This window comes from Canis lupus, chromosome X (genome assembly GCF_048164855.1).
Source record: "Canis lupus baileyi chromosome X, mCanLup2.hap1, whole genome shotgun sequence".
Classification (NCBI taxonomy): domain Eukaryota; kingdom Metazoa; phylum Chordata; class Mammalia; order Carnivora; family Canidae; genus Canis; species Canis lupus.
In genome coordinates this window covers 26,117,758-26,142,268 of record NC_132876.1, presented here as the reverse complement: position 1 = coordinate 26,142,268, position 24,511 = coordinate 26,117,758, and the positions used below count along the sequence as shown (strand labels likewise).

General features: G+C 40.4%; 1 pseudogene; it reads left to right on the top strand.

The window, feature by feature from the left end:
• Nucleotides 1–23,687, top strand: part of LOC140628422 (dynein light chain 1, cytoplasmic-like) — a 189,049-nt pseudogene extending 165,362 nt beyond the window's left edge.
• Nucleotides 23,688–24,511: the final 824 nt, after the last annotated feature.

Below are 24,511 nucleotides of genomic sequence, written 5' to 3'. Positions count from 1 at the left end.
GGGCATCCCCGCCCTCCTGGGGTCCTGCTCTAACTCCTGCGAGGCCTTTCCCCCGGGAAGATTGGTGCAGCTCCTGCTTCTCCGGGATGGGGCTCTCCTGTCTTGGGGGCACTCGCCCCGGCCTTAGCCCGCCTCCTCGCGGGGCCCCGCCCCCTTGGATGCCTTTTGTTTCTTTATTTCTTTTTTCTCTGTCTTCCTACCTTGATAGTATCCTGAACTCTTCTCACTGTAGCATTCCAGCTGTTCTCTCTTTAAATCTCAGGCCGAATTCACAGAGTTTCAGGATGATTTGAAGGATATCTACGTAATTTGGTGGGGATAGGTGACTTAGGGACCCTACTCTTCCGCCATCTTGCCCCTCCAATCAATTTTTAATACTTTGTGGAATATTAGTTGACCATAGAGTTGAGGGTCCACTTCTGGATTCTCTATTCTGTTCCATTGATCTATTGTCTGTTTTTGCACCAGTACCACACTGTCTTGATGACCACAGCTTTGTAGTACAACCTGAAATCTGGCATTGTGATGCCACAGCTCTAGTTTTCTTTTTTAATATTCCCCTGACTATTCGGGGTCTTCTCTGATTCCACACAAATCTTAAGATGATTTGTTCCAAATCTCTGAAGAAAGTCTATGGTATTTTGGTAGGAATTGCATTAAATGTGTAAATTGCCCTGGGTAGCATTGACAATTTCACAATATTAATTCTTCCAATCCATGAGCATGGGATATTTTTCCATCTCTTTGTGTCTTCTTCAATTTCTTTCAGAAGCATTCTGTAGTTTTTAGGGTATAGATACTTTACATCTTTGGTTAGGTTTATTACTAGGTATCTTATACTTTTGGGTGCAATTGTAGATGGGGTTGACTCCTTAATTTCTCTTTCTTAGGTCTCATTGTTAGTGTATAGAAATGCCGCTGATTTCTGGGCATTGATTTTGGATCCTGCCTCACTGCCGAATTGCTGTATGAGTTCCAGCAATCTTGGGGTGGAATCTTTTGGGTTGTCTATGTACAGTATCATGTCATCTGCAAAGAGGGAGAATTTGACTTCTTTGACAATTTGAATGCCTTTCATTTCTTTTTGCTGCCTGATTGTTGAGGCTAGGACTTCTAGTACTATGTTGAATAGCAGTGGTGAGAGTGGACATCCCTGTCTTGTTCCTGAGCTTAGGGGAAAGGCTCCAGTGTTTTCCCATTGAGAATGATATTTGCTGTGGGCTTTTCATGGATGGCTTTTAAGATGCTGAGGAATGTTCCCTCTATCACTACACTCTCAGCAGTTTTGATCATGAATGGATGCTCTATTTTGTCAAATGCTTTCTCTGCATCTATTGAGAAGACGTTACGGTTCTTGTTTTTTCTGTTGTTGTTATGATCTATCACATTGATGGCTTTACGACTGTTGAACCAGCCTTGCATCCCAAGGATAAATCCCACTCGCTCATGCTGAATAATCTTCTTGATGGACTGTTCAATCCTATTGCCTAGTATCTTGTTGAGAATCTTTGTATCTGTGTTACTCAGGGATATTGGTCTGTCTTTCTCCTTTTTATTGGGGTCTTTGTCTTGTTTACAATTAAGGTGATACTTGCATCATAAAACGCGTTTGGAAGTATTCCATCTCTTTCTATCTTTCTGAACAGCTTTAGCAGAATAGGTATTGTTTCTTCTTAAAAGTTTGATAGAATTCCCCTGGGAAGCCATCTGGCCCTGGACTTTTGTGTCTTGGGAGGTTTTTGATGACTGCTTCAATTTCCTCCCTGGTTATTGGCCTGTTCAGGTTTTCTATTTCTTCCTTCCAGGTTTGGTAGTTTGCATTTTTCCAGAAATGCATCCATTTCTTCTGGATTGCCTATGTTATTGGCATATAGCAGCTCAGTATAAGTTTTTAAAATAGTTTGTCTTTCCTTGGTATTGGTTATTATCTCTCCTTTTTAATTTGTGATTTTATTAATTTGAGTCTTTCTCTTTTGTTTTTCATAAGGCCAGCTAATGGTTTATCTTATTAATTCTTTCAAAGAACCAACTCCTAACTCTGGGAAACAAACCACGGGTGGTGGAAAGGGAGGTGGGCGGGGGGTGGGGGTGACTGGGTGATGGGCACTGAGGGGGGCACTTGATGGGATGAGCACTGGGTGTTATTCTATATGTGGGCAAATTGAACACCGATAAAAAATAAATTTATATTAGAAAGAGAACCAACTCCTGGTTTTGTAGATCTGTTCCACAGTTCTTCTAGTCTCTGTTTCATTGAGTTCTGCTCTAATCTTTATTACCTCTTTTCTTCTGCTGGATGTAGGATCTATTTGCTGTTTTTTCTCTAGCTCCTTTAGGTCCAAGGTTAGCTTTTGTATTTGAGTTCTCTCTAGTTTTTGGATGGATGCTTGTATTGCAATGTATTTCCCCCTTAGGACTGCTTTTGCTGTATCTCAAAGATTTTGGATGGTTGTATCTTCATTCTCATTATATGAATCTTTTTAATTCGTCTCTAATTTCCTGGTTGACCCTTTTATCTTTTAGTAGGATGGTCTTTAACCTCCACGTGTTGGTATTTCTTCCAAACTTCTTCTTGTGATTGAGTTCTAGTTTTAAAGGATTATGGTCTGAAAATATGCAGGGGATGATCTCAATTTTTGGTATCGTTTAAGACCTGTTTGTGATGCAGTATGTGTTCCATTCTGGAGAAAGTTCATGTGCACTTGAGAAGAATGTATTCAGTTGTGTTCGGATGGAAAGTTCTGTAAATATCTGTCAAATCCATCTAGTCAAGTGAATCATTTAAAGCTCTTGTTTCTTTGGAGATGTTGTGCTTAGGAGATCTATCATTTGGGGACAGCGCCATGTTGAAATCTCCCAGTATAAGTCTATTATTATCTAAGTATGTATTAACTTTGGTTATTAATTGATTGATATACTTGGCAGCTCCCATATTCAGGGCATAAATATTCGTGATTCTTAGGTCCTCTTGTTGGATAGATCCTTTAAGTATGATATAGTGTCCCTCTTCATCTCTTACTACAGTCTTTGGGATAAACTCTAATTTCTCTGACATGAGGATGGCTACCCCTGCTTTCTTTTGAGGACCATTTGAATGGAAAATGTTTCCCCAACCTTTCATTTTCAGGCTGGAGGTGTCCTTACATCTAAAATGAGTCTCTTGTAGACAGCAAATAGATGGGTCTTGCTTTTTTATCCAGTCTGAAACCTGGTGCCTTTTGATGGGATCATTAAGTCCATGTTTAGAGTTACTATTAAAAGATATGAATTTAGTGTTATCATGATACCTATTCAGTCCCTGTTCTTGTGGATTGTTTCTTTGGACTTCCTCTTTCTTTTACAGAGTCTCCCTTAATATTTCTTTCAGAGCTCGTTTGGTGGTCATATATTCTTTCAGTTTCTGCCAATCTTGGAAGCCCTTTATCTCTCCTTCTATTCTGAATTACAGCCTTGATGTACAGAGTATTCTTGGCTGCATATTCTTCTCATTTAGTACCCTGAATATATCTTGCCAGCTCTTTCTGGCCTGCCAGGTCTCTATGGAGAGTTCTGCTGTTAACCTAATGCCATGGAGAGAAGTATTAGGTTAACAGCAGACCTCGGGATTTCTTGTCTCTTGCTGCTTTAAGGATCTTCTCTTTATCTTTGGAATTTATAAGTTTCACTATTAAATGTCGGGATGTTGACTGGTTTTTATTGATTTTAGGGGGGAATATCTCTATCTCCTGGATCTGAAAGCCTGTTTTCCTCCCCGTGTTGTTGAAGTTCTCAGCTATGATTTGTTCAAATATGCTTTCTAGCTCTCTGTCCCTCTCAGCGGTCTCTGGAACCCCAAATAAAAGTAGATTTTTCCTTCTAAGGCTATCAATTATTTCCTTAACCTTTTCTCATCGTCTTTTGTTTTTCTCTTTTTTCCTCAACTTCTTTCCTTGCCATGAACTTGTCCTCTATGTCACTCACTCTTTCTTCCACCTTATTAACCCTCGTCATTAGGACCTCAAGTTTGGATTGCATATCATTTAATTGATTTTTAATTTAAGTCTGATTCAATCTAAATTCTGCAGTCATGAAATGTCTTGATTCCTTTTTGCTTTTGTTCCAGAGCCACCAGTAGCTTTATAATTTTGCTTCTGAATTGGCTTTCTGACATCGAATTGCAATCCAAATTCTGTAACTCTGTGGCAGAGAGTACTGTTTCTGATTCTTTCATTTGTGGTGAGTTCTTTTTAGTCATTTTGCTCAGTGCAGAGTGGCTAGAAACAAGTTGTACTGAAAAAGGAAGGAAAAAGGAAAAAAATGGGGAAAAACAAATAAACAAAGAAAAAAAAAACAAGGAGGGGTATCCTCTGATTCTGTATACTGTTAAGTCCCTCGACTTCCCCTGGAGCTTTCCAGTGCTGCTTGGTTAAGAACTTGCTCTTTCCCTGTCATTCCAGTTTGTCTTCTGGGGGGAGGGGCCTGCTGCGCTGATTCTTAGATGTGTGCACCTGGGGGTGCTGCCGCGCCCCCTGCCAGGTGCACAGCTCAGTGGGAGCTGTTTATCTTGTGAGGTGCCTGCTCCCTGGTGGCCCTGCTCTGTTCTAGTCACAAGGTGACACGAGGAGGAACAGCAACAGTGGCAGTGGCCAGCTCTCCAGCCCTAGAGTCAGCTCCCTCAGTAAGTACCACAGCTCCCAGGCGGCAGGGGCCTGGATGCTCTGGGGGCGGGGCGCTGATCTGCACAGCTCGGGGGGGTGCCCAGTGGCAGGAGAGTTCTCGCTGTCCTGGACCATCCCAGCCTTCACCTGTCCCAAGGGAGTGCCAGATCGTGGGCTGTTTCCCCCCGCGCCCTGGGATCCGAGGCCTGCGCTGCTGGAATTGCGTTCCCGGGTGCGCAGCTTCCTCTGTATGGAGCAGCCACCAGAGCTGCTGCCTGAGCCACTGCCTGAGCTGCTCCCAGGGCCCGCCGGGTGCATGCTTCAGCCCTTTAGGGAGCTCGGCCTACCGTGTGTGGCGCGCTCTCCCCCGGGGCACACTTCCTCTGTTAGTGACCTCGGGAACCTGGAGGCTCCACTGCCCCTCCTGGGATCCTGCCCGAGCTCCCTGCCAGTGCCTTTCCCACAGGGAAGATTGGTAAATTTCCCGACTCTCCTGGGTTGGGCTTTCCTGTCCTGGAGGCTCTCGCTGCCTGGCCTTAGCCCGGCTCCTCGCGGGGTCCCATCCCCCACTGGGTTCGTTCTTTCTTTCTTCTTTCTTTCTTTCTTTCTTTCTTTCTTTCTTTCTTTCTTTCTTCTTTCTTTCTTCTTTCTCTTTCTTTCTTTCTTTCTTTCTTCTTTCTTTTCTTTCTTTCTTTCTTTTCTTTCTTCTTTCCTTCTTTCTTCTTTCTTTCTTTCCATCTTCCTACTTTGATAGAAGCACGAAATCTTCTCACTGTAGCATTCCAGCTTTTCTCTCTTTAAATCTCAGGCTGAATTCGTAGATTTTCTGGATGATTTGAAAGTTACCTAGGTAAGTTCATGGGGACAGGTGACTTGGGGTCCCTACTCTTCTGCCATCTTGTCCCGCCCCATGTGCAGAAGTTTTTAATCCTGATTAAGTCCCAATAGTTTACTTTTGCTTTTCTTTCTTTTCCCTTCATAGATGTATCTTGCATGAAGTTATTGTGGGCAAGTTGAAAAAGGGTGCTGCCTGTGTTATTCTCTAGGATTTTTATGGATTATTGCCTCACACTTAAATCTTTCATCCATTTTGAGTTTGTATTTGTGTGTATGGTGTAAGAGAATGGCCTATTTCCATTCTTCTGCACATGGCTGTCCAATTTTCCCAACACCATTTGTTGAAGAGACTGTCTTTTTCCAGTGGATAGTCTTTCCTGCTTTGTCAAATATTAGTTGACCATAGACTTTATTGCTCATTTCTGGTTCTCTATTCTGTTTCATTGATCTATGTGACTGTTTTTTGTGCCAGTACCACACTGTCTTGTTAATTGTAGCTTTGTAATACAGCTTGAAATCTGGTATTGTGATGCCCCCAGCATGTCTTTTCTTTTTCAATATTCCTCTGGCTATCTTTCCTGACTCAAAACAAATTGTAAGATTATTTGTTCAAACTCTGTGAAGAAAGGCCATGGTATATGGGTACGGATTGCATTAAATGTGTAAATTGCCCTGAGTAGAATAGACATTTTCACAATATTAATTCTTCCAATCCATGGCCATGGAACTTGCTTCCATCTCTTTGTGTCTTTCTCAATTTCTTTCAGAAGTGTTCTGTAGTTTTTAGGGTATAGATCCTTTACCTCTTTGGTTAGGTTTATTCCTAGGTGTCTTATACTTATCAATGCAATTATAAATGGGATCGATTTTTTAATTTCTATTTTTTCCTGTTCATTGTTCGTGTACAGAAATTGAACTGACTTCTGTGCATTGATTTTGAATTCCACCAGATTGTTGAAATGCTGTATGAGATCTAGCAATCCTGGGGTGGAGTCTTTTGGGTTTTCTATATACAGTATCATATCATCTGCGAAGTGGGAAAATTTGACTTCTTCTTTACCAATTTGAATATGCCTTTTATTTCTTTTTGTTGTCTGATTGCTGAGGCTAGAACTTCTAGTACTATGTTGAATAACAGTGGTAAGGGTGGACATCCCTGTCGTGTTCCTGATATTAGGGGAAAGGCTCTCTGTATTTCCCCATTGAGAATGTTATTTGCTGTGGGCTTTTCAAAAATGGCTTTTAAGATATTGAGGAATGTTCTGTCTATCCCTATCGCTTTCCCTCAGAGAGATCACAACCAATACCAAGGAAATACAAACGATTTTAAAAACATATTATGAGCAGGGATATGCCAACAAATAATCTAGAAGAAATGGAAGGACATTGAAGAGTTTTGATCAGGAATGGATGCTACATTTTGTCAAATGCTTTCTCTATATATATTCAAAGGATCATACGGTTCTTGTTTTTTCTCTTATTGATGTGATCTATCACGTTGATTGTTTTATGAATGTTGAACAAACCTTGTGATCCAGGGTGGTCTTGGTGAATAATCCTCTTAATATACTGTTGGGTCCTATTGGCTAGTATCTTGTTGAGAATTTTTGCATCTGTGTTACTCAAGGATATTGGTCTATAATTCTCCTTTTTGCTGGGGTATTTGTCTAGTTTTGGAATTAAGGTGATGCTGGCCTCATAGAACGAGTTTGGAAGTAGTCCATCCCTTTCTATCTTTCAGAACAGTTTTAGTAGAATAGGTATTGTTTCTTCTTAAAGCTTTGATAGAATTCCCCTGGGAAGCCATCTGGCCCTGGACTTTGGGGTCTTGGGTGGTTTTTGATGACTGCTTCAATTTCCTCCCTGGTTATTGGCCTCATCAGGTTTTCTACTTCTCCCTGTGCCAGTTTTGGTAATGTTTGTTTTTCCAGAAATGCATCTTTTTCTTCTAGATTGCCTAATGTGTTGGCATATCAGTGCTCATAATACGTTTTTAAAATAGTTTCTATTCCCTTGGTATTGATTGTCATCTCTCCTCATTCATTCATGATTTTATTAATTTGAATCTTTTCTCTATGCTTTTTAATAAGGCTGGCTCATGATTTTTCTATCTTATTCTTTCAAAGAACCAACTCCTGGTTTTGTTGATGTGCTTTACAGTTCCTCTGGTCTCTATTTCATTGAGTTCTGCTCGATTCTTTATTATCTCTCTTCATCTGTTTGCTGTAGGCTTTACTTGCTGTTTCTTCTCCAATTCCTTTAGGTGGGAGTTTAGCTCCTGTATTTGATGTTTTTCCTATTGTTTGAGACAGGCTTTTATTGTGATATATTTCCTTTTTATTTATTTTTTAAAGATTTTATTTATTTATTTATTTATGAGAGATGCAGAGAGAGAGAGAGAGAGAGGCAGGGACACAGGCAGAGGGAGAAGCAGGCTCCATGCAGGGAGCCCGACGTGGGACTCGATCCTGGGTCTCCAGGATCACACCCTGGACTGAAGGTGGCGCTAAACTGCTGAGCCACCGGGCTGCCCATATTTCCCTTTTATGCCCACTTTTGCTGTTCCCCAAAGGTTTTGAAAGGTTGTATCTTTATTTTCATTAGTTTCCATGAACTTCTTTTAACACTTCTCTAATTTCCTGTTTGACTGATTCATCTTTTAGTAGGATGCTCTTTCACCTCCTCATGTTTTTTTTTATTTATTTTTTTATTGGTGTTCAATTTACTAACATACAGAATAACCCCCAGTGCCCGTCACCCATTCACTCCCACCCCGGCCCTCCTCCCCTTCTACCACCCCTAGTTCATTTCCCAGAGTTAGCAGTCTTTACGTTCTGTCTCCCTTTCTGATATTTCCCACACATTTCTTCCCCCTTCCCTTATATTCCCATTCACTATTATTTATATTCCCCAAATGAATGAGAACATATAATGTTTGTCCTTCTCCGACTGACTTACTTCACTCAGCATAATACCCTCCAGTTCCATCCACGTTGAAGCAAATGGTGGATATTCGTCATTTCTAATGGCTGAGTAATATTCCATATTACATAAACCACATATAAATAAACCACATCTTCTTTAACCATTCATCTTTCGTTGGACACCGAGGCTCCTTCCACAGTTTGGCTATCGTGGCCATTGCTGCTTTAAACATCGGGGTGCAGGTGTCCCGACGTTTCATTGCATTTGTATCTTTGGGGTAAATCCCCAACAGTGCCATTGCTGGGTCTAGGGCAGGTATATTTTTAAATCTTTGAGGAACCTCCACAGTTTTCCAGAGTGGCTGCACCAGTTCACATTCCCACCAACAGTGTAAGAGGGTAGCTTTTCTCTGCATCCTCTCCAACATTTGTTGTTTCCTGCCTTGTTAATTTGCCCCATTCTCACTGGTGTGAGGGGGTATCTCATTGTGGTTTTGATTTGTATTTCCCTGATGGCAAGTGATGCAGAGCATTTTCTCATGTGCGTGTTGGCCATGTCTATGTCTTCCTCTGTGAGATTTCTCTTCATGTCTTTTGCCTATTTCATGATTGGATTGTTTGTTTCTTTGGTGTTGAGTTTAATAAGTTCTTTATAGATCTTGGAAACTAGCCCTTTATCTGATATGTCATTTGCAAATAACTTCTCCCATTCTGTAGGTTGTCTTTTAGTTTTGTTGACTGTATCCTTTGCTGTGCAAAAGCTTCTTATCTTGATGAAGTCCCAATAGTTCATTTTTGCTTTTGTTTCTTTTGCCTTCGTGGATGTATCTTGCAAGAAGTTACTGTGGCCAATTTCAAAAGGGTGTTGCCTGTGTTCTCCTCTAGGATTTTGATGGAATCTTGTCTCACATTTAGATCTTTCATCCATTTTGACTTTATCTTTGTGAATGGTGAAAGACAGTGGTCTAGTTTCATTCTTCTGCATGCGGATGTCCAATTTTCCCAGCACCGTTTATTGAAGAGACTGTCTTTCTTCCAGTGGATAGTCTTTCCTCCTTTATCAAATATTAGTTGACCATAAAGTTCAGGGTCCACTTCTGGGTTCTCTATTCTGTTCCATTGATCTATGTGTCTGTTTTTGTGCCAGTACCACACTGTCTTGATGACCACAGCTTTGTAGTACAACCTGAAATCTGGCATTGTGATGCCCCCAGATATGGTTTTCTTGTTTAAAATTCCCCTGGCTATTCCAGGTCTTTTCTTATTCCACACAAATCTTAAAATAATTTGTTCTAAATCTCTGAAGAAAGTCCATGGTATTTTGATAGGGATTGCATTAAACGTGTATATTGCCCTGGGTAACATTGACATTTCCACAATATTAATTCTGCCAATCCATGAGCATGGAATCTTTTTCCATCTCTTTGTGTCTTCCTCAATTTCTTTCAGAAGTGTTCTATAGTTTTGAGGGTATACATCCTTTACATCTTTGGTTAGGTTTATTCCTAGGTATCTTATGTTTTTGGGTGCAATTGTAAATGGGATTGACTCCTTAATTTCTCTTTCTTCAGTCTCATTGTTAGTGTACAGAAATGCCACTGATTTCTGGGCATTGATTTTGTTTCCTGCCACGCTACGGAATTGCTGTATGAGTTCTAGCAATCTTGGGGTGGAGACTTTTGGGTTTTCTATGTAGAGTATCATGTCATCGGTGAAGAGGGAGAGTTTGACTTCTTCTTTGCCAATTTGAATGCCTTTAATGTCTTTTTGTTGTCTGATTGCTGAGGCTAGGACTTCCAGTACTATGTTGAATAGCAGTGGTGAGAGTGGACATCCCTGTCTTGTTCCTGAATTTAGGGGAAAGGCTCCCAGTGCTTCCCCATTGAGAATGATATTTGCTGTGGGCTTTTCATAGATGGCTTTTAAATGTTGAGGAATGTTCCCTCTATCCCTACAGTCTGAAGAGTTTTGATTAGAAATGGATGCTGTACTTTGTCAAATGCTTTCTCTGCATCTAATGAGAGGATCATATGGTTCTTGGTTTTTCTCTTGCTGATATGATGAATCACTTTGATTGTTTTACGGGTGTTGAACCAGCCTAGTGTCCCGGGGATAAATCCTACTTGGTCATGGTGAATAATTTTCTTAATGTAATGTTGGATCCTATTGGCCAGTATCTTGTTGAGAATTTTTGCATCCATGTTCATCAGGGATATTGGTCTGTAATTCTCCTTTTTGGTGGGATCTTTGTCTGATTTGGAATTAAGGTGATGCTGGCCTCATAGAACGAATTTGAAAGTACTCCATCTCTTTCTATCTTTCCAAAGAGCTTTAGGAGAATAGGTATGGTTTCTTTTTTAAACGTTTGATAAAATTCCCCTGGGAAGCCATGTGGCCCTGGACTCTTGTGTCTTGGGAGGTTTTTGATGACTGCTTCAATTTCCTCCCTGGTTATTGTCCTGTTCAGGTTTTCTATTTCTTCCTGTTCCAGTTTTGGTAGTTTGTGGCTTTCCAGGAATGCGTCTATTTCTTCTAGATTGCCTAATTTATTGGCGTATAGCTGTTCATAATATGTTTTTAAAATCGTTTGTATTTCCTTGGTGTTGGTAGTGATCTCTCCTTTCTCATTCATGATTTTATTAATTTGAGTCTTCTATCTCTTCTTTTTAATAAGGTTGGCTAATGGTTTATCTATCTTATTAATTCTTTCAAAGAACCAACTCCTGGTTCTGTTGATCGGATCCACAGTTCTTCTGGTCTCGATTTCGTTGAGTTCTGCTCGAATCTTTATTAATTCCCTTCTTCTCCTGTGTGTAGGATCTATTTGCTGTTTTTTCTCTAGCTCCTTTATGTGTAAGGTTAGTTTTTGTATTTGAGTTCTTTCCAGTTTTTGAATGGATGCTTGTATTGCAATGTATTTCCCCCTTAGGACTGCTTTTGCTGCATCCCAAAGATTTTGAACGGTTGTATCTTCATTCTCATTAGTTTCCATGAATCTTTTTAATTCTTCCTTAATTTCCTGGTTGACCCTTTCATCTTTTAGCAAGATGGTCCTTAACCTCCACGTGTTTGAGGTCCTTCCAAACTTCTTGTTGTGATTTAGTTCTAATTTCAAGGCATTATGGTCTGAGAATATGCAGGGGACGATCCCAATCTTTTGGTATCGGTTCAGACCCGATTTGTGACCCAATATGTGGTTTATTCTGGAGAAAGTTCCATGTGCACTTGAGAAGAATGTGTATTCAGTTGAGTTTGGATGTAAAGTTCTGTAGATATCTGTGAAATCCATCTGGTCCAGTGTATCATTTAAAGCTCTCGTTTCTTTGGAGATGTTGTGCTTAGAAGACCTATTGAGTATAGAAAGAGCTAGATTGAAGTCACCAAGTATAAGTGTATTATTATCTAAGTATTTCTTCACTTTGGTTAATAATTGATTGATATATTTGGCAGCTCCCACATTCGGGGCATATACATTGAGGATTGTTAAGTCCTCTTGTTGAATAGATCCTTTAAGTATGATATAGTGTCCCTCTTCATCTCTCACTACAGTCTTTGGGGTAAATTTTAGTTTATCTGATATAAGGATGGCTACCCCTGCTTTCTTTTGAGGACTATTCGAACGGTAAATGGTTCTCCAACCTTTTATTTTCAGGCTGTAGGTGTCCTTCTGTCTAAAATGAGTCTCTTGTAGACAGCAATAGATGGGTCCTGCTTTTTTATCCAGTCTGAAGCCCTGCGCCTTTTGATGGGGTCATTAAACCCGTTCACATTCAGAGTTACTATTGAGAGATATGAGTTTAATGTCATCATGATATCTATTCAGTCCTTGTTTTTGTGGACTGTTCCACTGAACTTCTTCTTAAAGGGGAATTTTAAGAGTCCCCCTTAAAATTTCTTGCAGAGCTGGTTTGGAGGTCACATATTCTTTTAGGTGCTGCCTGTCTTGGAAGCTCTTTATCTCTCCTTCCATTTTGAATGAGAGCCTTGCTGGATAAAGGATTCTTGGTTGCATGTTCTTCTCATTTAGGACCCTGACTATATCCTGCCAGCCCTTTCTGGCCTGCCAGGTCTCTGTGGAGAGGTCTGCTGTTACCCTAATACTCTTCCCCATAAAAGTCAGGGATTTCTTGTCTCTTGCTGCTTTAAGGATCTTCTCTTTATCTTTGGAATTTGCAAGCTTCACTATTAAATGTCGAGGTGTTGAACGGTTTTTATTGATTTTAGGGGGGAATCTCTCTATTTCCTGGATCTGAATGCCTGTTTCCCTTCCCAGATTAGGAAAGTTTTCAGCTAGAATTTGTTCAAATACATATTCTGGCCCTCTGTCCCTTTCGGCGCCCTCGGGAACACCAATTAAACCTAAGTTTTTCTTCCTCAGGCTGTCGTTTATTTCCCTTAATCTATCTTCATGGTCTTTTATTTTATTTTTTTTTTTAAATCTTTATTTATTTATGATAGTCACACAGAGAGAGAGAGAGAGACAGAGACATAGGCAGAAGGAGAAGCAGGCTCCATGCACCGGGAGCCCGACGTGGGATTCGATCCCGGGTCTCCAGGATCGCGCCCTGGACCAAAGGCAGGCGCCAAACCGCTGCGCCACCCAGGGATCCCCTCTTCATGGTCTTTTAATTGTCTGTCTCTTTTTTCCTCAGTTTCCGTCTTTGCCATCAACTTGTCTTCTATGTCACTCACTCGTTCTTCCACCTCGTTAACCCTCGTCGTTAGGACTTCTAGTTTGGATTGCATCTCATTCAATTGATTTTTAATTTCTGCCTGATTAGCTCTAAATTCTGCAGTCATGAAGTCTCTTGAGTCCTTTATGCTTTTTTCTAGAGCCACCAGTAGCTGTATAATAGTGCTTCTGAATTGGCTTTCTGACATTGAAGTGTAATCCAGATTTTGTAACTCTGTGGGAGAGAGGACTGTTTCTGATTCTTTCTTTTGAGGTGAGGTTTTCCTTCTAGTCATTTTGCTCAGTGCAGAGTGGCCAAAAGCAAGTTGTATTGGGAAAAGGAGAAAAAGAGAGGAGAGAAAGAAGGAAAGAAAAGAGAAAGAGAAAAAAAAGGAAGAAAAAAACGAAAATAAAGAAGAAAAAGAATAAGAAAAAGAAAGAAAGGAGAAAAAAGGGGGGTGGGGGAAGGAAACAAATCCAAAAGCAAAACAAAACAAAACAAAACAAACAAACAAAAAAGAACCACGGGGGAGTATCTTCTGATTCTGTGTACTTTAAGTCCCTTGGCTTCCCCTGGAAGTTGTCCGTCTAGCTGGTCTTCTGGGTGAGGGGCCTGTTGTGCTGATTTTCAGGTGTTAGCAGTTGGGGGAGCTGCTGTGCCCCTGCCTGGTGCTGGGTTCAGTGGGGGTTGTTTACCCCGTGAGGCCCCAGGAGCAACAGCCCTAGTGGCGGGGCCAGCTCTGGAAACCTGGATTCAGCTCCGGCAGGAACTCCGGAGCTCTCCGTCTGCAGGGCCTGGAGGCTCCGGGGCGGGCCACTGATCTGCTCAGCTCGGGGCAGGAGCGTCCTCGCTGTCCTGGGCCCTCCCGGCCTCTGCCTGTCCCGGAGGAGGCCGGATCCTGGGCTGTGTCCCGGCGCCCTGTGCTCCGGGGCCTGCGCTGGTGGATTCGCGCTCTCGGCCGCGTAGCCCCTCCACAGAGCCGCCTCCCGAGCCCCTCCGAGCTGCTCCTGGAACCACGCAGCCCCCTCCGCACGGAGCCTCTTCCTCTGCCCGAGCCCCTCCGAGTTGCTCCCGTGGCCGAGTAGCCCCCTCCGCGGAGCCGCCGCCGGAGCCCCTCGGAGCTGCTCTGGGTCCCGCCGGGTCCCGCCGTGCATGCTGCAGCCCTTAGGGAGCTCGGCGCACTCTCCTGGGCACGCAGTTGCTCTGTTACTGTCCCCGGGAGCCCGAGGGCATCCTCGCCCTTCTGGGTCCTGCTCCAACTCCCTGCGAGCCCCTTTCCGCCCGGGAAGGTCGGTGCAGCTCCTGCTTCTCCGGGACGGGGCTCTCCTCTCCTGGGGACACTCGCCCCGGCCTCAGCCCGGCTCCTCGCGGGGCCCCTCCCCCTTGGAGGCCTTTGTTTCTTTATTTCTTTTTCCCTGTCTTCCTACCTTGATAGAAGCGCAAACTCTTCTCACTGTAGCATTCCAGGTGTTCTCTCTTTAATTCTCAGGCCGAATTCCTAGATTTTCAGGATAATTTGAAGGTTTTCTAGGTAATTTGGTGGAGACAGGTGGTTTGGAGACCCTACTCTTCCGCCATCTTGCCCCTCCTCCCCACCTCCTCATGTTTGAGTTTTATTGCAAATTTCTTCTTGTGATTGAGTTGTAGTTTCAAAAGAATTGTGGTCTGAAAATATGTAGGGGACATTCCCAATCTTATGGTTTCAGTTGAGACTTGATTTGTGACCCAGTATGTGGTCTATTATGGAGAAAGTTCCATGTGCCCATTAGGAGAATATGTATTCACTTGCATTTGGATGGAAAATTCTGTATATATCTGTGAAATCCATTTGGTCTAGTATATCATTTAAGGACCTTGTTTCTTTGGTGATATTCTGCTTAGAATATCTGTCATTTGCTGGAAGTGCCATGTTGAAGTATCCTACTATTAGTGTATTATTGTATAAGTATCTCATTACTTTGGTTATTAATTGATATATTTGGCAGCTCCTACATTAGGGGCATAAATATTCATGATTGTTAAGTTTTCTTGTTGGATATATCTTGTAAATATTATATAGTGTCCCTCTTCATCTCTTACAACAGTCTTTGGGATAAACTCTAATTTATCTGATATGAGGAGTACTACCACAACTTTCTTTTGAGGACCATTAGAATGGTAAATGGTTCTCCAGTTTTTCATTTTCACGCTAGAGGTGTCCTTAGGTCTAAAATAAGTCTCTTGTAGATAGCATATAGATGGCTCCTGCTTTTTTATCCAGTCTGATACACTGTGTCTTTTGACGGGATCATTTAGCCCATTCACCTTCAGAGTAACTATTTAAAGATATGAAGTTAGTGTTGTCATAATACCTATTCAGTCCATCTTTTGTGGATTATTTCTGTGAGCTTCCTCTTTCTTTTACAGAGTTCCCCTTAATATTTCTTGCATAACTGGTTTGGTGCTCACATATTCTTTCAGCTTCTGCCTATCTTGGAAGCTCTTTCTCTCTCCTGTTCTGAATGATAGCCTTGCTGGATACAGTATTCTTGGGTATATGTTCTTCTCATTTGGTATCCTGAAGATATCCTGCCAGCCCTTTCTGTCCTGCCTGGTATCTGTGGAAAGGTCTGCTGTTAATCTGGTATTTCTGACCATGTATGTTAAGAATCTCTTGTCTCAGGCTGTTTTAAGGATTTTCTCTTTTTCTTTGGAATTTACAAGTTTCACTATTAAATGTCAAGGTTTCAAACAGTTTTTATTTATTTGGGGGCTGGGTCCTCTCAATCTCTTGGATCTGAATGCTTGTTTCCTTCCCCAGATTTGGGAAGTTCTCAGCTAGGATTTGTTCAAATATACTTTGTGGTCTCTCTCTCTTTCTCTCTCATAGCCTCTTCTGGAACTCCAATTATATGTAAATTCTTCCTTCTCAAGCTATCATTTATTTCCCTAAGCCTTTCCTCATGGTCTCTTAATTATTTTTTCTCTTTTTCCCTCAACTTCCTTCCTTACCATCAACTTGTCTTCTATGTCACTCACTCTATCTTCCACATCATTAACTCATCATTAGAAGTTAGGACATCCAGTTTGGATTGTATCTCATTTAATCTATTTTTATTTTTGACCTGATTAGATCTCAATTCTATGGTAACCGAGTCTCTAGAGTCCTTTATGCTTTTTTCCAGAGCCACCAGTAGCTTTTTAAGTGTACTTCTGAATTGACTTTCTGGCCTCGTTTTGAAATCCATACACAACAACCTTTTTGAACTTGGCCACAGCAACTTCTTGCATGACACATCTATGAAGCCAAGGGTAATAAAAGTAAAAAGTGAATTATTCAGACTTAATCAAGATAAAAAGCTTCTTCACAGCAAAATAAATGTCAACAAAACTAAAGGACAACCTACACAATGGGAGAACATATTTGCAAATGACCTCTCAGATAAAGGGCTAGTATCAAAGATCTATAAAGAACTTATTAAACTCAATAGCAAATAAACAAACAATCCAATCACGAAATGGGCAAAAGACATAAACAGAAATTTCACCAAAGAAGACATACACGTGGCCAACAAGCACATGAGAAAATGCTGCACATCACTGGCCATCAGGGAAATACAAATCAAAACCACAAGGAGATACCACCTCACACCAGTGAGAATGTTGAAACTTAAGACAGGAAACAACAAATGTTGGAGAGGCTGTGGAGAAAGGGGAACGCTTTTGCACTGTTGGTGGGAATGTGAACTGGTACAGCCACTCTGGAAAACTGTGTGAAGCTTCCTCAAAGAGTTAAAAATATAACTGTCCTATGACCCAGCAATTGCACTGCTGGGTATTTACCCCGAAGATACAGATGGAGTGAAACGCCAGGACACCTGCACCCCGATGTTTATAGCAGCAATGTCCACAGTAGCCAAACTGTGGAAGGAGCTTTGGTGCCCATCAAAAATGAATGGATAAAGAAGATGTGGTCTATGTATACAATGGAATATTGCTCAGGCATTAGAAACGACAAATACCCACCATTTGCTTCAACGTGGATGGACCTGGAGAGTATTATCCTGAGTGAAGTAAGTCAATTGGATAAAGAGAAACATTATTTGGTCTCATTCATTTGGGGAATATAAAAAATAGTGAAAATGAATAAAGGAGAAAGGAGAGAAAATGAGTGGGAAATATCAGTCAGGGTGACAGAACATGAGAAACTCCTAATTCTGGGAAACAAACAAGGAGTGGCAGAAAGGGAGGTGGGTGGGGAGTTCGGGTGACTGGGTGATGGGCGCTGAGGGGGGTACTTGACAGGATGGGTACTGGTGTCATACTATATGTTGGCATATCAAACTCCAATAAAAAATATATACAAATAAAAGAGAAATCCATGTTCTGTAACTCTGTGACAGAGAGCATTGTTTCCAGTTCTTTCTTTTGTGATGGATTATTCCTTCTAATCATTTTTCCAATTCAGATTTGCTGTATGAGTGGGCTGAGTCAAAAGTATCTACCACAACCTAGATAAAATACACCCTAGATGATTCTGAAGAAGTAGATACCAGAAAATAAGAGAAAGAAGAACAGATCAAAATAAAACAAAATGACCACAAAAGGGAAAAATACATTTTAAAACAAAGTAGTAAAAATAAAAAGTCAAAAACCAAAAAAAAGAAGAAGAAACGAAAAAAATGTAAAGAAAAGAGAAAAAGGGGGGGATAGTGTTCGTAAGGAAGTGGTAATGGAGAGAGAATGTAGTCTACCTGATGGATCCTAAAGGGTGATCCTCTTTGTTCTGAGTGCATTTTGTTTTCTATGTTAGAAAACGGTCAATCCCAAATTTATATAAATCACCTATACTTACATAAGGACCTATCATTGACCACAAAAACATAAATAAGATAAAGAAAGGGGTAGAATGGGAAGAAAAAGAGAATATAATGTCACAAAATGAACCATGTGGTGTTCTACTTGGTTCTGGGTGTATTTTGGTCATGTGTTCGAAGGTATTAATTTCCACAATTGTAAAATAAAATGAGGCAGAAAAACATAAAACAAAAAAACAAATACCCATATTTTGTATATCTACCAAATTTAAATTGAATATGTTGAAGGGAATCCAGAAGTGAAAAATATATCTAAGATATGTAATTGTGGAAATTTGAAAGTCAAAAAGGAAAAAACTGAAAAATGAAGAGTTGGTGTAATATTGTAGTTAAGATGGGAAAAGAGAAAAAATATTGCAAATTTTTAATCTGATATAAAAAACAAGTCATAATGAGGGAGAAAAAGGACCCTTAGTTCTGTATACTATTTACCCTCAGTTCTGGAGCTTTCCAGTGCTGTTTGTTCAGTAAACTTGATTTTCCCTTGTACTTTCAGCAGTTCTTCTGGGTTAGGGGTCTGCTGTGCTGATTCTCAGGTGTCTGTGCCTTGGCAGAGATGCCCCACCACTTGCCTGGTGCTGGGCTCAATATGAGCTGTTTATCCTGTGGAGCCTTTGCCCCGTAGAGGCCCTGCCTCTCTGAGACACAAGGTGAAACAAGGAGGAAAAAGAAAAAAAAGTGGTGTTGGCTAGACTTCCAGTTCTGTAGCCAAGCTCCCCTTGAGTAACTAACTGCAGTCTCCCAGCCCACAGTGGCCTGGGGACAGGCATAGGTGTTCTGATCTGCACAGCTTGCAGTGTGCCCAGCAGAAGGAGAGTTCTCACTTTCCATTGTCCTTCTCACTTCTGCCTGTTCCAGCAAAAATGGAGGATCACTGCTGGACATGCATTCCCAGGGACTGCCTTTCCTGAAGGGAATGGAATACAGCCACCTCTGTCCATTGCCGGGTTCTAGTGTAAAGGCCATTCTGGAGCTAGCCCACATAACTCACTGGCTTCTTCCAAGTGCCCTGGAGGACTCCAGCACTCCAGCCCTTTACTGAGATCAGACCGTGGTTTGTGGTGAGCTTTCCTCCAGATACCCCTCCTCTTATAGTGACTCCAGGAATCTTGAGGCTTCACTGCCTTTCCTGTTATTCTGCCTGATTTTCCTGCTAAGCACTTTTCTGTCAAGGAAAGCTCTGATGCTGATTTTTGAAGTTCCCATTTCTCTAGGGCTGGGCTTTCATTCCCCAGAGGCTTTTGCAGCTCCGCTTTAGCCCTGCTAGTGGTGGTTCCCCTCTTCCACTTTATTCTTTTTTTTTTTTTGCCTTCCTACCTTGTTAGAAGTGAAAACATTTCTCTCTGTAGCATTCCATCTGTTCTCTCTTTATTTTTTTTAAATTTATTTTTTATTGGTGTTCAATTTACTAACATACAGAATAACGCCCAGTGCCCGTCACCATTCCCTCCCACTCCCGCCCTCCTCCCCTTCTACCACCCCTAGTTCGTTTCCCAGAGTTAGCAGTCTTTACATTCTGTCTCCCTTTCTGGTATTTCCCACACATTTCTTCTCCCTTCCCTTATATTCCCTTTCACTGTTCTCTCTTTAAACCTCAGGTCGAATTGGTAGGTGTCCAGGATGTTTTGAAAGTTATCTAGGTAAGTTTGTGGGATCAGATGAGTTGAGGGCTCCTACTCCTCCGCCATCTAGCTGCCTCCTCCCAGAGGTATTATTAAAGCCAAAAGTGATATGGCTTAAAGAATAGTCAGGTAAGGTGTTTATCCCTATCTGATCATGAAGCCTTGTGCACCCAGAAAAATACTGACTTCATAAGAAGTGACTTATAACTGACTGAAATTAAATTGTGTACCCCAATCTATACACAGATAAATTGGCAAAGAAATGTTATTCACTTAAAGAGTTTGGCACAAATTTTAATTAATCACTGGTTTACCACCAATTTTTTTTAACCACCAATTTTTAATGACTCAGAGGTAACTCCTATGAAAGCAGTATTAAAAATAAAATTAAAACAATGAAATATCTTTAAAAATAGAACAGAGACATCAATGGCCTCACAGTACATGGGATATAAGGGATACAGACTCTACAGAATTAGCCTAAGAAAGATACCAAACAAATGGACCAAGCAAAAGGCAATAACAACAACAACAAATCTGTAGAAGGGATCCAAATCCATAGGCACTAAACTAATTTATCTAAAGTGACCTGTTTTTGACAAAAATTTATAAAGCATGCAAAGAAGCAGGAGAATATAACTCATACACAGAGGGGGGAAAAGTCAAGAGAAATTCTAATAGTGTCCAAATGTTGGACTTAGTAGCAAAAAATATTTCAAAGTATCTAATATACATGTGCTTAGACAAATAAATAAAATCATTCTTTAAAATTAAAGGAGCATGTGTTGACAATGACTCAATAAGGAATATCAATACAAAGGCAAAATATATTTTTAAAAGCACCAAGTGGAAATGTTATAGTTCAATAGTACAATAACTGAAATGAGAAATGTACTAGAAGAGTTCAATAACAGATTTGAGCTGACAGTGGAAGAATCAATGGAATAAAAGATAAATCACACTTGATGGAATGAGCACTGGGTGTTAAACTATATGTTGGCAAATCAAACTTCAATAAAAACAAATTTTAAAAAACAAAGAAATGAAAAAAGATAAATCAATAAAGATTATATGATCTGAAGAAAAAGAGAGAGAGAGATGAATAGAGCCTAGAGACCCCCAGGTCTAAACAACCTATATCATCATAGGCATAATACAATTCTCAAAATGAGAAGAGTAACATAAAGGGGCAGAAAGTATATTTGAAGAAATAATGGCCAAGGGATCCCTGGGTGGCGCAGCGGTTTGGTGCCTGCCTTTGGCCCAGGGCACGATCCTGGAGACCAGGGATCGAATCCCACATCGGGCTCCCGGTGCATGGAGCCTGCTTCTCCCTCTGCCTGTGTCTCTGCCTCTCTCTCTCTCTCTGTGACTATCATAAATAAATAAAAATTAAATAAAAGAAATAATGGCCAAAATATTTCCAAATTTGAAGATAAATATTAATCTATACATCCATGAATCTCAAGTGAATAAAAATAAACATGGAGACCCATGCCTAGAGACTTATAGACAAGTGGTTGAGAGACAAAGGTACACAGAAACTCTTGAAAGCAACAAGAGAAAAAGAACTTATCACATATAAGAAGAACCAAAATAAAATTAACAATTTACCTTTAGTCAGAAACAATGGGGGCCAAGGGACAGTGAGTTGGCATATTCAGGGTGTGGGAAGAAAAAGTGCCTGCTGAATATTTTATATCCAGTAAAATTTTTCTTCAATAGTGAAGATGAAAAAAAAGACATACCTATATAAACAAAGATTGAGGGCTGTCCGGGTTGCTCAGTGGTTTAATGCCTGCCTTTGGCTCAGGGCATGATCCTGGAGACCCAGGATCGAGTCCCACATCAGGCTCCCTGCATGGAGCCTGCTTCTCCCTTTGCCTGTGTCTCTGCCTCTCTCTCTCTCTCTCTCTCTCTCTCTCTCTCTCTCATGAATAAATAAATTTTAAAAATATTTTAGGGATCCCTGGGTGGCACAGCGGTTTGGCGCCTGCCTTTGGCCCAGGGCGCTATCCTGGAGACCCGGGATCGATTCCCACGTCGGGCTCCCAGTGCATGGAGCCTGCTTCTCCCTCTGCCTGTGTCTCTGCCTCTCTCTCTCTCTCTCTCTCTGTGACTATCATAAATAAATAAAAAATTAAAAAAAATATTTAAAAAATAAGTAAATAAATAAATAAATATTTTAAAAGTCAATTGCATAATGCAATAATTATAAACCTATATAAGGACAAACATTATATATTCTCATTCATTTGGGGAATATAAATAATAGTGAAAGGAAATATAAGGGAAGGGAGAAGAAATGTGTGGGAAATATCAGAAAGGGAGACAGAACGTAAAGACTGCTAACTCTGGGAAACGAACTAGGGGTGGTGGAAGGGGAGGAGGGTGGGGGGTGGGAGTGAATGGGTGACGGGCACTGGGGGTTATTCTGTATGTTAGTAAATTGAACACCAATAAAAAAAAATTAAAAAAAAAGAACCAAAAAAAATAATAAAAATAAACCTATATTATTGGTTTTATGACATAAAGACATATAGGACAATACTAGCACTAAGAAGTGGGATGAGAATAAAGCTACACTGGAGCAAATATATTTACTGAAATTCAATTAGAATCAACTTGAAGAAGATTATAATAAATAAAGAAAAGGGGCAGCCCGGGTGGCTCAGTGGTTTGGCTCTGCCTTTGGCCCAGGGCATGCTCCTGGGGTCCCGAGATCAAGTCCCACCTCTGGCTTCTGCATGGAGCCTGCTTCTCCCTCTGCATGTGTCTGTGTCTTTCTCTGTGTCTCTCATGAATAAATAAATAAAATCTTTTAAAAAAGAATATTTTGAGCTGCTATGGCATACATTGTGTCCTCCAAAATTCACATGTTAAAGAGTAACTCCCAATTTGATTGTGTTTGGAGATAAGGCTTTTATTTGTTTGTTTATCTATTTATTAAGATTTATTTATTTATTTATTTATTTATTTATTTATTTATTTATTTAAGAAAGAGAGCATGTGAGCAGAGGAAGGGGCAGATGAAGAGAGAGAGAGAGAATGAGAGAGAGAGAGAGAATCTCAAGCTGATTTGACACTGACCACAGAGCCCGACACAGGGCTTCATTCCAGAATCCTGAGATCGTTACTTGAGTCAAATTCAAAAGTCAAAGGCTTAACAGACTGAGCCACCCGGGCCCCCCTGGAGATAGGGGTTTCAGAAAAGTATTGAGATTAAATGAGATGAGAGTAGGATCCTAATCCAGTAGGACTGGTTACCTTAAAAGAGGCAAGGGGTGATCTCTCTCACCACATGCACACCTGAAGAAATACTATATTATCTTGATAAGATAAGAAGATAAGAATTGGCTGTCTGCAAGCCAAGAAGAGAGATTTCACCAGAACCCAAATATTTAGCATCCTGGTTGATATCAGACTTTCAACCTCCAGATCCATGGAAAATAGATTTCTGTTGTTTAAGCCACCCATTTCATGGTATTTTGTTATGACAGTCTGAGCCAACTAAGACATAAATCCTATAGTAACAATTAAGAAAGTAACTTAAAAAATAGTAAAAACAAACAAATAGCAAACTAAATTGGTATTAAGGTGACACAGCAAAAAATATCTATGCAACAAAATATAAGTCAACAAAAGAGAACTGTAGGAACAATAAGATGTGAAAGATGTAGAAAACAAATAGTAAAATATAGACATAAATTCTCAACAAAATACTATGAAGCTGAATATATAAAACTTTTAAAAAGCATTACAGAGATGCACCAGGGATTCAGTAGTAAGATACTGCTAAGTCTCAGTATCGCCAACCCCTCCCACAGGAGACCACTGTAGTTGGCCAACCCCCACTCCTTGGTAACCCTGTGTGACCAAAAGGCCATGATAAAAAAAATGCTGATTCATCAGAGAAGATGCAACAGGACTCTATGTAGTGTGCTACTTAGGAGCTGGAGAAATAGAATATAGAGAAAGACCTTGTGGCCCGTATTAAGAAGGAGTTCAACAAAGATTAGAACCCCCCTGACACTGCATCATGGGGAGGAATTTTGGTGGTGATGCGACATGTGAAACCAAACACTTCATCTACTTCAACCTGGGCTAAGTGGCCATCCTTCTGTTCAAATATGGTTAAAAGCATGGACTATGTCACACACCCAATGATTCGTCCAAAAACAAGGACAGCAACCTAAATTTCAAATACCCGAGACTAAAATCTTCAGCTTTGCCCAAGGGAACACCTTGATCTTTGAGCCTTTATTGTGTTGTTTTGTATAGGTCATACTCTGTATGAATTTGTTGTGGTTATAAAACAATTAGCAAAACAGCTTACATTTGTATTTATTTCTTTTTTTTTGTTTTGTTTTGTTTTTTTGTATTTATTTCTTATTCCATACTTCTGTCTCATGATTTTTTCTTTTCAAAATCCATTGCTTTCAAAAAATAAATGTGTCAGAGAAGTGAAAACTAAATAAAAAAATTTTAAAAAGCTTTTTATCCAGTGACCAGTTATACCTGGAATGTGAAGTTGTTTTCACCTCTAAATATTGATAATGTAATATATTTTATTAATGGAGAAAAGAACAAAACCACATAAGTATCTCAATAAGGAGAAAAATGTTGACAAAATCTAACACTAATTCATAATAAAAACAATCAACTAACTACTAAAGAAAAGGGACTTGGTCAAATCCATAAAAGACATCTACTAAAAACTTAAAATCAGGGGTATCTGGGTGGATCAGTTGGTTAAGAGTCTGCCTTCAGCTCTGGTCATGATTCCAGGGTCCTGGGATCAAGCTCTGTATTGGGCCACCTGTTCAGTGTAGAGCTTACTTCTCCCTCTCTCACCCACCCCTGCTCATCCTTTCTCTTGTTATCTCTCTCAAATAAATAAATAAAATATTTTTAAAAAAACTTAAAATCAATATCATACTTAATGATAAAAGACTGATTGCA